The 15,796-nt window shown below is 39.1% G+C and overlaps 1 long non-coding RNA gene across 7 annotated transcripts in view; it reads left to right on the top strand.

Moving 5' to 3' along the window:
- LOC125323081 overlaps window positions 1–15,796 on the top strand; it is a 317,884-nt gene that overhangs the window by 254,502 nt on the left and 47,586 nt on the right. For 5 of the 7 annotated variants that reach the window (XR_007202358.1, XR_007202357.1, XR_007202360.1 and 2 more), the window contains one exon: window positions 3,867–3,981. The exons of the other annotated variants lie outside the window; for them this stretch is intronic. This is a non-coding gene — a long non-coding RNA (uncharacterized LOC125323081). The remainder of the gene's footprint in view (window positions 1–3,866; window positions 3,982–15,796) is intronic. 7 annotated transcript variants of the gene reach the window in all.

Genomic DNA, 15,796 nt, shown 5'->3' with positions numbered 1-15,796 from the left:
CAAACCCTACCTGAAGTCCTGACTTCTTAGCTGCATCTCAGAAATCATATGTCCAATTTCAACTCACCACTGAAGTCTTTGGCATCTTTCATTGTTTTTCAAAGGAGGCTGAATGAAGCCCAAAGGGGAATATTGTGCTGATCTGTGTTCCCAGGGTGCACTAGAGATAAACAAGATACGATTAATCACATTGGTATTTCACTTCCTTTTAGATTTGTGATTTGTTTGTGAATTGAATTTGAGGACAAACATCTCCATATGCAAATAAGCAAATCCCTACAGTCTTTGTGTCTTTCTGTGCATCGAAGTGATTTCCCCAGAGAGGTAAAGACAGACATCTTTCTGTAGTTTGTTACAGCCTGTTTTCCAAAGTTTTGTGGAGAAATATGTTACTCCAAGAATATATATGCATTCTAAAGATGGGGTCAAAACCTGTGTTTCATATGGGTAGCAGTTTGTCACTGCTAAAATCAATGGAATCTTTGTCATTGACTTGGAAGGGTATGAATGAACAGCCTGTGAACAAGGGAAACTTACTGTCATTATTTTACAGAAATTCTGTCGTTCCAGTTTTGCGTCATTAACCTCAGGTTGAGTAAAGCTGTCATAACAGAATAGAAAAAGCAAACTGTGCTGGTAGCAAACCGTACTTTTTAAGGAGAATATTTGGAATGAGAACTCAGCCAAGAAAATTGAATTTTGGAGAGGAGTTCTTACCTAATGCAAGAGTCAAACATGCGATGTGGTGTGTCTGTGCTGGGTTCTGTGTGACTCGCACAGCAATTGTGTCCCTTTGAAAAAGTGATACTGAGTGCACACTAGTCCTCTGTACAAAGAGTGTGTATTTCATGGAGTGTGTGCATTGCTTGAGTTACAGCTGAATAGGACTTTTTAATATATTCCAGATATGTTAGGCAACAACTGAAGAAATATGTGAAGCATGCTCTAGTCTTTGTTTGAAAACACATGTATTTTATTTATAATGTGGAAACTGTACAGTCATCACAATAGTTACACTCTGACATTTAGCTTTTTTATTAAGAAACAATACCTTTATTAAAATTGTAGCAGTACTTTTAATGAATTTTCTATTTAAATTATTGTGAGTCTTATTTAGAGTTTGAATGATACAGAGTGATATTGGTCATCACTTGCACATTAAAAAACGGTTCTGCTCAGTGTTTCCAGGTCTGGAATAAGTCATAGAGGCCTAAGAGCTCTGGTGCCTTATGATGGCTTTCATTAAAAAAAAATAGAAATCTTGTTGCATATATGTCTGAATAAAGGTTGAAAAAATGAAGTAGATGTAACTGTCAGAGCATCTCAAAGGTTTCAACACTCTAAGTATATCTTCTGCCTGTCAAAAGTCACCATGTTTCCTTGTGGCAGATGCCAGCTCTCAGTATAATGTAGATGGAACAAGCTTTCCCAATCCACTGTTGCGCCAAGGGGCTCCCCACCATTCAGAGGCCTCGGCACTCCTGGCTTGGGCGCAGCTGTGCCGTGTGCTGGGGCTCCACATGGGTGTCAGGATCACCTGCATGCCCCTGTGGGTAGGGCTGTGTCCCAGGCCCTTGGGACAGTCCTGGCAGTGCAGCATGCAAACACACTGCTCTGCACTGCCTTGTTAAACACTGATGCCCCTCTACCGAGGGCCTTGCTGCCTAGAGGTGCCTCACCTTCCTCTCCTTGGGTACCAGTATCCTACAAAGGCATCTCTGTGGTACTGCATTAATGCCCTGGTGGCAAAACCAGCCTCAGGTAGTGGCTTTCTGTTGGGGCTGCACAGGTGGAGAGGGCAGAGGTGCTCCTCCTTAACTCCTCAGAAGTCCTGACCTTCTGGGGAGTTAAGGTCAGAAAGGCAGATTTGTTTGTTTGTTCGTTCAGAAAGTATATTAAGCACTGAACTTTGAAAGCCTTTAGCTGAGTTGATAATTCTTTGAAATATTCATGAGTAAAATCTGAAAATCTTTATATGTATGTATGTAACCATTTCTGCCTGTTAATTTATTAATCTAGGAAGTCAAGGGTATTGCACATCAGAATACCAGAAGTAGAGGTAGAAATGGGTGTAGCTGCTGGCTTTCTGGGTTTGAGGAGGATTTCCTTTGTGTTATTTTGTTTTCAAGTGTCTCATCATCTGGGGTGAATGTTTGCTTTGCTTCTGGTGAGGGGAATGACGAAAACTGGCACTGTTTGATTGAATTTTTCCTTCATTCCCTTCATATATATCTTTATACAAATGCCATGATTTTGATTTTGATTTTGATTAGACTTCTACCAGGACTTTTCTGTTGCAGGACAGAATTTCTTCTGACAGAGATTTCAGAAGTCCTTTATTCACCAGTATTCCCTTGGCTGTGGAAACTTAGTCAAGTCTTTAGTCCAAATCAGATGAGAGCACTGACCACCAGGTTTTTTAACTGGGACTGCATCAGTCTCCCCTGAGTTTTTGGTATTTTGCATAAAACTTTTAAAGGCCTTCTTTTTCATCCCAACAGGAAACAGGAAAATATTTTGCTTGAAAGCTGAAGAATTTCATGCTAGAGAAGCACCATTTCATATCCATATGTAATCCAGAATTGAGTTTGTCAGTGTAGTCTGAATTCTGTCTTTGATCTCTAAAAGAAAAAGGCAGCCCATGAAAATACTCTTGAACTAAAAGGTCATAAACAGGCTTAAAATACCACTTTCTCATGGAGTGTATCCCACAAAATCTAGGGCCCAGTGAGTTTAGTAGGGAGACATGCTGCAGTAAAGGGACAATTTCAAAGCTCAGAAATTTTATTTCATTTTTAATCTAACCCTTATCTGAATTTCTTTGCTGGATTTCCAGTCTCATTACCCAATATTTGGCATTTTGTTTCCCGAGAAGTATGGCAGAACAAATCATTTTGTTGGCAAGGAATGTACACATCCAGTGGGCTTCTCTGCTGAGATCTTTTAATTTGCTGAACACCTCAGATTTTCTCAGTTAATTCTTTCTTATAGAGATAAATAACGCTCTGCCTGTCTCCAAGTCCTGCAGAGGTGTGTGCCAACCATACTCCTTGCCTCACCTGGGAGGCAGCTTTAAGGGCTCTCATCTTTTATAAAATTGATGAGAGCTCAATTGCCTGGCTGCAGTCAGTGTGCAGGGCCCTGGAGCAGAAGACTGCTGTGCCTCTGTAAAAGCTTGTGTAACTGGGGCATTTTCAGAGCAGGTTGGAAGATTCTCAAAAAGCCCAAATGATTCTCTCTGCTGATTCTTAATGAACCCTATGGGAGAGGGTCTACCAGTATGGAAGATAAGTTCTGTGTATCTTAGCATGGATCTTTTGCCACCAGAATGTAAGAAAAATATGGCACAATTATTAAAAAAACCCAACCGTAAGAGCACACAGTGAATGTCCTACTAGCTCAGCAAGGAGCAGTGGGGATTTGAATGACCTGAGATGGCTTAGTTGTTATCTGCCTTTTACTCTGATTTTATTCATGGAAAACTTGTTTTCCTCTCAGTGCACTACAAATAACCAGTCATCTAAAACATTAAATAATGAAATTCAAATGTACTGAGTTAATCACTGGAAAAGTGCTTCATCTGAAAACTCCACAGGGAATCACATTTCAGAACACAAGTGTCCTTGTACAGTATGCATTTCCTCTTTGGTTCACAGGTTTGCTCATGCAGAGATTTAGAGTAATATTGAATTACTGCCTGAAGCCATGCCTGACTATCTTTTTCATTAATTACCTTCCATGGCTTTGGGACAGATTAACTGATAAATATATGAATCCCTAGTGCAGTAACCTTTACTGTGTACTTAGAATTACTGATAGGCATGTAATCTCAGAATCTGTGAAAAACTCTTTTTTTCTTCCTATAGATTACTACTGAGCTTTTGCTATCTGAGTTGCCCATCCACGCTGCTGTATTGTCTTTGCCAAAAGATACTGTTAACCAACAACTAGGACCTCTGTAACTGCCCAGGAGGAAGATTGGTATGGCTTTTCAGAAAATATATTTGTTTCTCTTTTTCTCATATGTTAGCATGAGAGATGGCTAAAACTCCATAATGATATGTGTTATCTTTTCTGGGCAACAGATGCTTCAGAGTAGCCTAAGAAATGCAAATGAAGCAACTGTTTATCTGTTTAGTTTTTTGGGTTTGTTTTTTTTTTCCATTTTTATCTTTCCTTAGCAAAATGTCTCAGGAACTGGTCATTCTGGAAGGCTAATCACATTGTTTACAAAAAAAAAAAAAAAAAAGCCAAGCCTCAGTTGCAGCTGAGTTTTATGTTTCTCTAAGCTGCCCTTCAGCAAATTATCTGCTGCAAGTATTTTGACCAGTGTACAACCTTCTCTGTGCAAAAATTACTCCAACTGTTTAAATTTTTAAATTCACTGAGAAACGTTTCAGATACTCAATCTGGGCATGGAGTGCTGTTGTATTTTTTTGCTTTAATTATGTCTTGTGGTTATTCTTACTGTAATCTAGCTAGTGATCTAGTTAGACAATATTGTTGAACAGCAGCCTTGCTGGGATTGCTCGAAATTTCCCGCATGTAATCCCAAAATCTTTGCTTTAGGTGACCATTGCAAGTCAAAAGAATCACTTCACCACAGCCTGAAGAAATCAAATCAAGCCAGTATTATAAAGCAGTATTATAAAGCATATATATAAAATTAACTGAACTAATGTACTCGCATACTTGTTTTTAAGGCCTTTGCATTGATGTATGTTATAAGTTGTTAATAATATGTGGTAAGAACATCTATTTATAGGAAGTTATTGCAAGTGAACAAAACTTCACTGATGTTGTTATAGGAGGTCAGTTTAGACCTATTCACATTCATGAGATTGGATTTGAGTTAGAATTACACTTTTAAAGTTTTAAATATGAAATAGAACTATACAGGGGGGTAGAGCAACCAGAGCCTTTTTTGATTTGTTAGTCTTCTTTGACACTAATATAGGATTCTCTTCAGCAAAAGGTATTTTTAAAATTACCAATAAGGCTCTGTATGCCCCAAAAATATGGGAGTAGCATTGCTAGTCTGTAGCTCCTTGGGGTGGAGAAAGCCTTGGATTGCATGCCCAAGTAAGCGAGTCAGTTTTATAGCAACCTCTATCCTCTTGAGCCTGAGCACTCTTATTGCTAAGCATCCATAAAATTTGTGCCTAGAGTAATTTTTCTTCCATCTGTTCGGCTTGAATGGAGAACATTTGTTAAACCATGTTTGTAGGGATGTTCACAGTGAAATGCATGCCCACCCTGATGTTAGGCTGGTTAACTGGTCTTTTTAAACACAAAGCTGATATTGTTAGATGGCACAGAGCTTGAACAAGTACAAATATGAGAGAGCACAGTTTTTTCTTTTCTTATAAACTTGAGTATTCTTTCCCATTGTTGTTCTAAAAAGAGCTAAGAAGAGTAACCAACTACCCACTTAGAATAATTAGTAGTTGAAGTCCACCTGTCAATTGCTTAAAGTTAGATTAAGTCCAGTCTTTGCAGTCTGATACTTTTTCAGATTCAAGAAGCCAGAGCCATGTAAACATTGAAAGTAATTATGTCTCTTTCTCCTCCTTTTCTTCCTTTTCTTCCCCCTTTTCTTTCTGATGTTAGTTATTATAGAAAAGAGTTGACTTGAGTTTCAGAGAGTCTGCCAAAAAGCCTCTTGCATTCCCTGGGGGATTGAATTTTACATTCTTCAGCAAACAATGTCTCCTGAAATGCAAGAGGAAAACACTGTTTTTCTTTTTAATCTAATATCAGTGTCTAAGCCTAATGGAGCTCTTTTTATTTTCAAGCCTGAGGAACGTCATGTGTTGATATTACTATGTGCCTTTTTAAGCTTCATTTGTTATCTTTAAGCAGCTGCTAAAGTGTAAACAAGTTGTTTTTCTCTTCTGTGTTAAAAAGGGCTCTTTACTTATCCAAAAACTCCACTGCTATTGTGCTTATTGGGCTATGCTAGCAGCAGTGAAAAAACATTATTGAATGCCGCAAATGTTTGGTTTATTTCAAAGCCTTTCTAAAGTGCAAATCATCTGTTTCTTTTCAGCCTTTCCCTTGCTAGTAGAAAATTTAAAGAAATCAGTCAAGAGATAGTAACATAAGAGGTTGTCTGTGAGTTTTTTCAAGTGTAATAAAGAAGGGATTTCATATTTCTGACAGTGATTTTACATACAAAATTCATGTACAATCCAGAATTTCAAAAGCGAGCTTGGTTGAGCATGTTAAAGGAGGTCTGATTTCTCAACAGAGGAGGAAGTACAAAACATTATTCCTTTCAAGGTAAGGCAAGCTGAAATCTGACCTTTTGGGATTATTTATATAGAGCATATATACAAATTTCACTCTTTCTCTGCATTACCCCAGCTCTATATTTCCCTGCCACACCACGAAGACTTTCCAAAGAGAAAAAAAGAAATGAGGCAGGGGAGAAGAGTGATTTTAAACATTTTGCATACAGACAGCAGCAGCAATGTCTGCATGTGTGCTAAAGAGGGAGTGCAACAGGTGACTTTCAGGACTGAGGCTGTTTGACATCTCCACTGGCTATACCCCATCTCCAGCAAAATCACTGCCACCAGATATGACTAGATTGCTAAGACCACTCCTTGAAATGTACAGGATATATACATCTTGAAATGCTCCTCAGACTCTCATAGGAAAACTCCACAACTAGGAAAACAATCATGTTTCCAGATTATTCCTTACAACTTTCCAGATTTTTTTTTAATTTGTTTTGATTCCTTTTACCTTTGTAGCTTGAGTTTCACTTGATAACTCAAGTTTAAAGTACTGATATTTGCTTAGAAACCCATGGTGCACACAAAAGGATCTGTACAAAGGTATGTTTTAGGACTGAACTGCAACTTATGCATCTCCTTTAGTTAGATACATATAAAGTGTAGCTCAGGAGTCTTCTGGCAACTGAAGTCCAACTAGTGGCTTGCTCGGCCTGGCACTATTTAAAACCACCAAAGGACTGTGCAGAGCTCTGTGCAAGCAATTTTTTCCCTATCTGGTGGGCAAAGGGTTCTGAAATAGAGGGCACTTTTGGGTGTCTCCTCTCTTCCACAAGATTTGTTCAGAAAATGATATTTGCTCTGTAGAGGATTTTGTTCTGCACTCTCCAATGGTCGGTTTGAACACTTCCAGTAGGACCCTCACCCCAGCTTTGTCCTAACTGTGCTCATGTGGATGCCTGTTCTGGAATGAATAGGTGTTCTCATACTTATTTTATGTTTATTTTGGAAAGTAAAAGGGTTAAAGGACTGTGTCTTATTGTGTAGTTAAAGGCAGCTTTTTTATGAAGCAAACTCCCTGAAGAAGCTTTGTTTCCTGCAGGTTGCTGGAAGGTGGTAGGGAAAAACATTACACCAGCTGCAAACCTCTTGGGATCTCCCAACTCTTGAGGCAGAGTGTGTGTGTGTTTGGGGTGTAGGGGAAATAAAACCTCCTGCCAGGTTTTACCGCAGGAGTGAGAGGAAAGAAACCACTGTAGGGCTCAAATGAGCCTCCTGAACAGAGGCGTGATTTGTCACAGGATCTGCTACTGATCCAACTTTTCTTACTTTTGGTTATCTGAGATGTTTCTTGTGCTTATACCTTCCTGGGTCTCTTCATATGCCCTGCTGGAAACCCTGTGAGTGTAGTTTGCTGTATATTCTACTCGGTAGAAGATACTTACGTTGCTTTAGAAGAGCGTAATAACATGCCCTAGTGCAGTGCAAGTTATTTTAAATATCAGAAATGTAGGTGGACTGCTATAATTTTAGCATGAAAGTGTTGCAGCATCAGGTACAAAATGTGTTGAGTGATTTCTGGGGTTTTTTCTTACATTTTTTCCCTGAAGCAATCATGTTTTTTTTCCCCCCCACAAAGCAAGATCTAGCCAACTGGGCATTGTTTGCCACTCAAAGGTGCAACAAGAAATACAGTTCTGTAGTTTTGCCTGTATTGTAAACTGTTACTGAGATGAATAAACCCCACTCAATAGCAAAACTACTAGAACTGTAGATGTTTAAAAGGCACTAAATCACTATATTTTCTTGTACACATCCCCTTTGCCATTTTGGAAAGAGTTATGGAGAGCAGGGTTAGCAGATGCCAAGCTATCCTACACAGAGCTGACTGCTCCGGCTTGATCCTGCATGCCCAGTTCAGTTCTTCTGAGATTTTACAACCTCAGGATAGTGGTGCAGAAACCAAGTAGGCCAAGTGATTTAATACAGTTTTCTCCCCTCTGAGCCTCTATGGATTTCATTTCACAGTAGAGGGCACTGTGCAGTTGGAGTTCATCCTTTCAAGGAGCTGTATAAACTCCTGGTTTCCTGTAGGCATAGAGATTCCAGGGTGCTCTTCAAATTTATAATTTTAGCTCTGCTTGCTGCTCATGCTTAATTGACAGAATTATATTTACTCCAGCTCTTGCTTTGGTTCCTAATGGATTATTTTGTCTACTCTTTGTCTCCTCTGGTGCCATGCATTGTTGTATAGCTGCACTGTTCCATCCCAGATATGGCTATATTTCAGTGGTCAGCCAGTGGATTGCCATATCAAGTATTTAGCTAAATGTTTTGTGGATGTTTCTGTATGAAAAGAGCTCCATTGAGACTAAGAGGATATTATTATTCACAATGTGGTGACTAGTTTCACACATGGCTGAAGCAAAATAAATCATCACTGTTTTTAACAAAACAGTGAGTAGACCTCTTGTTGACCACAGCATATTTGTGGTCAGCAAAGAAAGAGTCTTTTATAGCTATTAATATGCTGCCAAGGTGCTTTAGCTGAGATTTTTGCCCTAAGGGAGATGGGCTTCCCGTACAATATATTCGTGCTTCTCTGCTAAGCCCCTTTCCAGAGCCCTACCCTTACAGAGTGATTTCCTACAAAAATACAGTCCTGAAGAGTGAAACAGGTTACTGAAAGAACTGATGCAGATGAATATTGCTCAGATGCTGAATCTGATAAGAAAATAAGCAATGCCCTTGACTGTTCAAGTGGTAAATTTTAGTTCTGAGCAGTTGCACGCAAAAAAACTAGTGATATGTCAGCATTTCTGTTATGCACAGAATATTGAAACCTGAAGGTTTGAAGAAAGCCCAAGTGGTAGATATCCAGCTCACACTGATGCTCCAGTGCTTCCATTTCTGAGCAGTTAGGCTGGTGCTCAAACGATTTTTAATTGGTCTGTTTATTACACAGTGAGGGGGATGGCATTGGTCAGGTATGGGATCATCTGATTTAACACCTGTACATTGGTACCTGACTTCCTTGTAACAACTTGGGGCAAACCAGAGTGAGTGCTTATGCTGAGAGTCCTGCTGAGCAGACACTGATGGAGCCAGTGCTGGCTCTTCAGTGCTTCCTCCCATGGTTGTGCAGAGGTTAATGTGAGCTGATCAGCCATCTGGCCAACTGAAAGTCCTACCAGCAATTCTGAATGCTTTTCCAGTCAAAAAGCAGGAAGTTTGAATGCATTGATATGCTGTTTCAAGGGCACAAATGAAATGTGGTTTCTACTAAGAACAGCAAGAAGGAAAGATCTAAAGCAGCACATAAAGAGAAGAGTCATGGGCAGTGTGAGAAGCAGGGAAGGAATATAAAATAGGAAAGCTATTCTCCATAGCATATCATTATGTAAACCAAAAGCAGAACCTTTGCTTTAAAGGCTTACATTTGACTTAAACATGTTTCTTGACATACCATTTACAAAAGAGCCTATTCTGATCTCAGTCCAGTGTAAAAAGAAACAGCTCCACTGAACACATTGAAAGCTCAATGAATTCATGGGAGGGAAAATTTCCGTGAAATAAGCAGGGTCATCCTTATAAATGTATTTAAACCTTCTTAAGCTCTCCAGATGAAGTTCTAAAGTTGCATATCTGCAAACAAGAAAAATGAAAAATGCAAATAGTTTATTGAAGACATTTCTCAGCTTCTCGTGTATTTATAAATAAACTTGGATTATATTTGTAAGGCATACAGAGTGCACTCTCTCAGTTTACTTTGCTGTCCAGCTTTCAGTTTGCACATGAAACAAATGGTTTCTGCCATCTGTAAACTGCATTAAAAGCATCCATTGTCTGACTTTTCTAAAATACATTACATTCTTCATGGCTGTTAGTCCTGAATTATTCTGTCTTCTGCTTATGCTCTGAGCTGGCCAGATACAATCCAGTTTAGACATAATGTGACTGAATCATCATTACCACAAAGATGTATCCAGATTAGTGTACTTGATCTCTTTTTTACGACAGTTGCAGCTTACAAAAAGATATTAAATAGAAAAATTTCTGTCTGAATAAATGCATGTGTAGAAATACATTTGGTATTTCCCTTAAGAACTTTATGCTGCATCTGTGTCCTCTACAAGTGGGTATGTCCCTGCTCCCCAGCCATGGCATATGAGGTGGATAATGGTGCTGACAATTCTCTGGAAAAATAGAAACAGTGATTGATTATCAGTTTAAAAAATGAAATTCAGCTGAAGTGATCAGATTTGATTTGCTATCACCTGTGGCCAACAGGCATGTTCCACATACTGTAAATTATAGTAAAGCCTAAAAGCTATTTTCCCTAAAACTTCTTGGGATTCTATTTGTGCCAATATCTATTGTAATACCCATCATCATCTTCATCATCTTTTTGTTTTCAACACTGGGGATAAGCACAGAGTGCCAAAATGGACTTGATTTGGTAATGGTTAATAATAGAGTTCCTGCTGAAGCAGTTATATTGGTTGCTATTGATCAGAAATTATATATGACAATAACAAGAGAGCAGATAACATTTGAAAATATTTTACTGTGGAGGAAATGTCATCCTTTTTGCTGTTTCAATACCAACTTCAGGTAAATGCAATTACCTCTGCTATAAAAAAAGTGGGAAAGCTTTATGGGTTATAGTTTTCATGTATAATCAGGTCCAGGTGCCAGTTTGTGGCTTTATCTATTGTGCTGCTTTCTCCTTCCTTCTATACTAAAATGGAAATTTTTTGAGCTTTTGTAGATGCTGCCACACTTTTTTGCTGGACAACAAGGGTGATGTCTTGGGGGGGGGGCCCTGAAGTTGTTTCTGGGGACTCAGATGCCAATTTTGCTGCAGGATCTCTCTGGTGTAGGACAAGCATTTTACACAACCCTGTTCCTGGGTCACTGCCTTTGAGAGGAAGGTACTGCTTTTCAGTTTCAGGAATGTTTTCTCAGTAAAAGACATTTGTAAAGGCTTAAGGTTTATGTTAAGGTTCTGTAGTGATCTGATGAATATTTAGCAGGATTTCACGTGCCTTCTCCATGTTAAAATCTTAGAAATATGCATTAGTTTTCAGGGGAAAATTAGTACTGAAGGTCTCTGAGTTGTTATGACGGTTGTGAAACTTGCTTGCAATTACCAGAAGTGCCTCATGAAAAACATTTAGCTAAGCTGGGAAACTTCTGAAATTTGCAGTACTCACTCCCACATGCAGCAGTTTGGCTCTTCTTCAGAGAGCAGAGCTTTCTACAGCAGTGATGCTGAGCATCACCTTCCTTCTCCCCCTCCTCCTCCTCCTCCTCGCCTGCAGAGGCTGAGCATGCCCCGTCCAGTGCCTTCTGCTTTAACATGTGAAAAGAAATGTTGGCCACTGAGGCAATCTCATTTTATCAATAAAAGCAGGGTGAGAGGCCATGTTAGGATATAACAAACCTGACCTTTCTGTTCATAGGTACCAGGCTGCTCAAGCCAGCCACAGATATTTTAGCTGGTATTTTTGTCTAGGCCAAGCTGTTCTTGAGAAGTAAAGATTGTTTATGAAACCTCCACTGAAAGCAGGTGTTACAGACATCCCATTAGTAACCTTTGACTTACCTTCCCCTTTGAAACTTTTCATCCCAAAGGACTGACATTTCAAAGCCCCCCTTTTTTTTGTGTCCCTCCAAGTTTGCATATTGTAAACATTTTTCTTCTCTGCTCTGATGGAACAGAGCCAAAAATCTGCACAATGGGGGAACTAGATGTTAATGAGCAGAGATTGTGGGAAAATGTGTACCGGGCTGCCCTGCCTGACCTGCATGATAATGCTACATTTAGCACATTCTTTTCCATTAGTGTAGCAGGCCTTGAAATGGTAGCAAACAACATGTATTGTGAAGGTTTGTTTTAAAGAAAGCTGCTTTCCTAGGAGAGTGGAAATAAAAAAAATATTTATTGTCTGGAGTTGGCAGAACTACAGCTGGCTCTGGAAATATTTGTGCACAAATAGTGGTGTGAAATTATATATTTTTCTTCACATTTTTAGTAAAACTGCTCTATGTGAAGGTTTACATTATGTAAAACCCACAGGTTATGTATGAGCTCGTGCTGAATCAAGAAAGTTTGCAATCTATGGCATTTAGGGACTGATGAGAACAAAAATGGCTATTGGACCCGTTAGGACAAAAAATATTCTTGCACTTTGGCATCTTCTAAATAGATTTTTTTTTTTCACTCTGGCTGTATTCACAACCCCTTTTTAATGTGTTTATGTCAGTGGAGTTTTGTTTGTACAAAATGCTCCTGAAAAATTAATTTTGGCTCCTCTGAGCCAAGTTTCATTTAATCATAAAACAAAAATTATGTCTCAACCATATGAAAATCATTAGGGGCAAAAGGATTCTGAGAACATAAACAACACCATGTGACTTAGACACCCAATTGCACAGCTTGAACCTATCAAGTGGTGAACATATTAAAATGTTAAAGAGAACACTTACAGTCAGCATTTGGTGTGCAATGAGTAGGGAGAAATTTGTTTGCACAAAACTTCTGACTAACAAAGATGAGTACCGAAGGAATTAATAACAAAAGACTGACTAGATAATTTCTGAGCAGAGAAAGGGATTAAATCTGTTTAAAAAGCTGTTTCTTGCAAACTTTTTACCCAGCTAATTTTTAAATTATCCTTTTACATGTTCAACTTCGCTCTTTCAGTTAAGGAAAGAGTAATTCATGTAGTAAAAATTTCATCTAAATGTGAACTGTTTACAAATGACATTCCAGATCCTCATTGGGAAATGCTTGTTTCTTCACAGTCAAAGATTCCTAAAGAGCTTTCTGTGGGGAAAGAGACTTCCACTCATTACCTTAAAAACAACACTCTTATCTCCACTGTGGAGTGTATATGGGCTCTGAGCCATATTTTGCAAAGGACAAAGCAAATTCTTTAACAAAACATCTGTTAGATAAAAGCAGCATTCCTTAGAATAGGTTTCCTGATGAAAGAGATGCCAAAGCCTTGATTCCAAAAGTACTTATATGCTAAAACAACTACTGTCTGTGCTGGTTCTGGCTCATGCTTTCAGGAACAATGTCAAACCCAGGCTAACACTGAAAATAGAGAGTTGGTTAACAAGATGCTTTGGGGCTACTCAAATCAGCTTACCTTTTGCACAGTAAAAGAAAAGAAGAAGTGTCAATCTCATTTTCAGGAATCTTTAAGATGGCATGAGATGCACATGTGGCCAACTGATAGGCAGTCTCTGTGCCAATTATGAAATGGGTTTCTTTTCTCAGCAAATGCTGCCTTTGTGCCATGAGCAGTGTGTGATTCCAGCAGCTGTGCCCTCAGAGTTACTTGGGGCAGCTAAAGGGTGATGGCCTGAAGCTGTACACTAAGGAAAATGTTTATGTATTCTTGCTCCAACAGAAGGGATTCACAGAAATACCATCCTACTCTATCCTGCAAAACCAGAGCATGACACTGAGAAAGGAAACATGGTACAGGGGACTGAGTACAAATGTATCATGTGTTCATAAAAGCCCCTTGGGGACACCAAGATAAACTCTGTGCAGAGGACTTCCAGGGCTGGATGGCTCTGGCTGAACCCCTGGGTTTAGTAGAGTCCTTGCTGTTTATTCTGGAGAAATCTTCATGATCCAAGTGGGAATCTATTACCAAGCTGGGTGCTTTCTGTTCCCATTTTTTACTCTCTGTCTTCCATACCTGTTGCTACAGTTCCAGGTTTCTTATGTCCCCTACTGCTTGGTGTGATGACTGCAGAACATCTCTGCCTTGTCAAATATTTCTGCATAATGATTTGAACCAAACTTTGGCCCATGGTTATGGCAAACCCTGACGTGGTGACCTTGTCTGTTGAAGCATTGTGCTGGTTCTCAGTTAAACTTTGGCTCATCTACGTCTCTCATAGAGCTGTACCTTCATCACATGCCTTCTGTTTGCTTGTCTTCCTCTTCATTGCACTCGAGGGATGCTGTGGCCTGTGCTTTGGGAACTTCCCCAAGTGAAAGAATCGGGGAGTTGCACTGTAGCTGGAAACAGGAAAACAGGAACACTGGGTCTGCAGTGAAAGAGGAGGGCTCAGGAAAGTTGCTTATTCTTTTCATCTTCCTTCGGTTCCTGTCATGAGCTGGCTATGTGTGGTTTTGATTTTAGTTTTTCAGATGGAACCCTGCAATTTGTAGACCATCACATCACAGCTTATATATGATGATTATGCCTCCACAGCCGATGAGTGCACCCACCCTACCTCCTTGCTGGTCCTGCACTTATATTATTGACATTTTCTCCAGATTTCCTTTCAAAGCCCTGCAGCAACTATTTTTATCTTTGTTCTTTCTTCATGAATTGATTCCTTAAGCTTCACTGTCTGAAATTCCCATATTCTGTATATGAGTGCCATAAGAGATTGCTTCCAGCTCGGCCAACGCACATTAGATTTGGTTTCTTCCAGTCAGTACTAACTTCTTCTTGAGCAATTATCATCATTCAGACTAAGTGCTGTAGTGGGATCAGATCATATTGCAGACCTATGTCTTTCCTGGACTGGTTTTGTTGGGTAGTAGAAATTGTATGAAGTACAATAGAATTAAATACTCATTTCACCCTGCTTTCCCACAAGGATTTGAGTGCTCACACTACTGAAATCTGGAAGAGTTATGAAAGTTTTCAGCAGCAGTACCCTACCCACACCCATGCTCCTCTCACAAGGTTGACTGGAGAGATATGTTATGTTAAAATTATTTCAAGTCAATCTTACTAAAACTTCAGGACTCATTTGGTAAATGTGAAGTTTATTCAGAAAAACTATATCTATTAAGAAAAGGATTTGAGCTCAAGATAAAACATGATTCTGGACAAAAATCAACAAGAACATGTTTAGATGCCTTTCTATCTAGGTCTTTACACAGTTGATCTCCCATCATCTTTTTGTTTCTTATTCTGCTGTAATCTTAAGGACATTTGCGGTGGATACTTTTCAAACATTTTTTTGATCTCTTGTGATATCTTGCCATCTCTAGATATTTTAATAGAATTCCAAAAATGGCTCTATTGAAAACAGTATTGCTGTTCCCATTTTACAAATTATGAGGTGAGTTACAGAGAACAACTCTCCAACCTCACTAAAGAACAACTGGGCCTATGTAGTCCAGTCATCCTTACTTTCCACATCACAGGCTCTTCTTGAAAATGGAGGAGGTAATTTCTTTTGAGACAGTGATGTTTCACAGAGTGCAGCTCTGGTCTCATGTTAAGAAATTTAAGCTTTTAAAAACCCACTTGCTGCCAAAAAACTTCTCTTTCAAGACTTTTAGCTATGGGTGATCCTCTCTTTAAAGTCTTGTCCAGCTGTGCTTTATAAATATCTCTTAACTGATAAATTAATTATTTCCTTCAGTTAAGCCCTCCATATTGCTGAGCAGAGTTTGCAAATGCACAGTTTTGCAGTGGACTTAATGGTTTTCCAAACTGGTTCTCTTGTGTTTTTATATTTGGTATTTATGCCCTGTATATTTTTAACTTGCTGGCATAATTTTGGCC

This window comes from Corvus hawaiiensis, chromosome 3 (genome assembly GCF_020740725.1).
Source record: "Corvus hawaiiensis isolate bCorHaw1 chromosome 3, bCorHaw1.pri.cur, whole genome shotgun sequence".
Lineage (NCBI taxonomy): Eukaryota > Metazoa > Chordata > Aves > Passeriformes > Corvidae > Corvus > Corvus hawaiiensis.
This window is presented reverse-complemented; position numbering and strand designations above follow the sequence as displayed.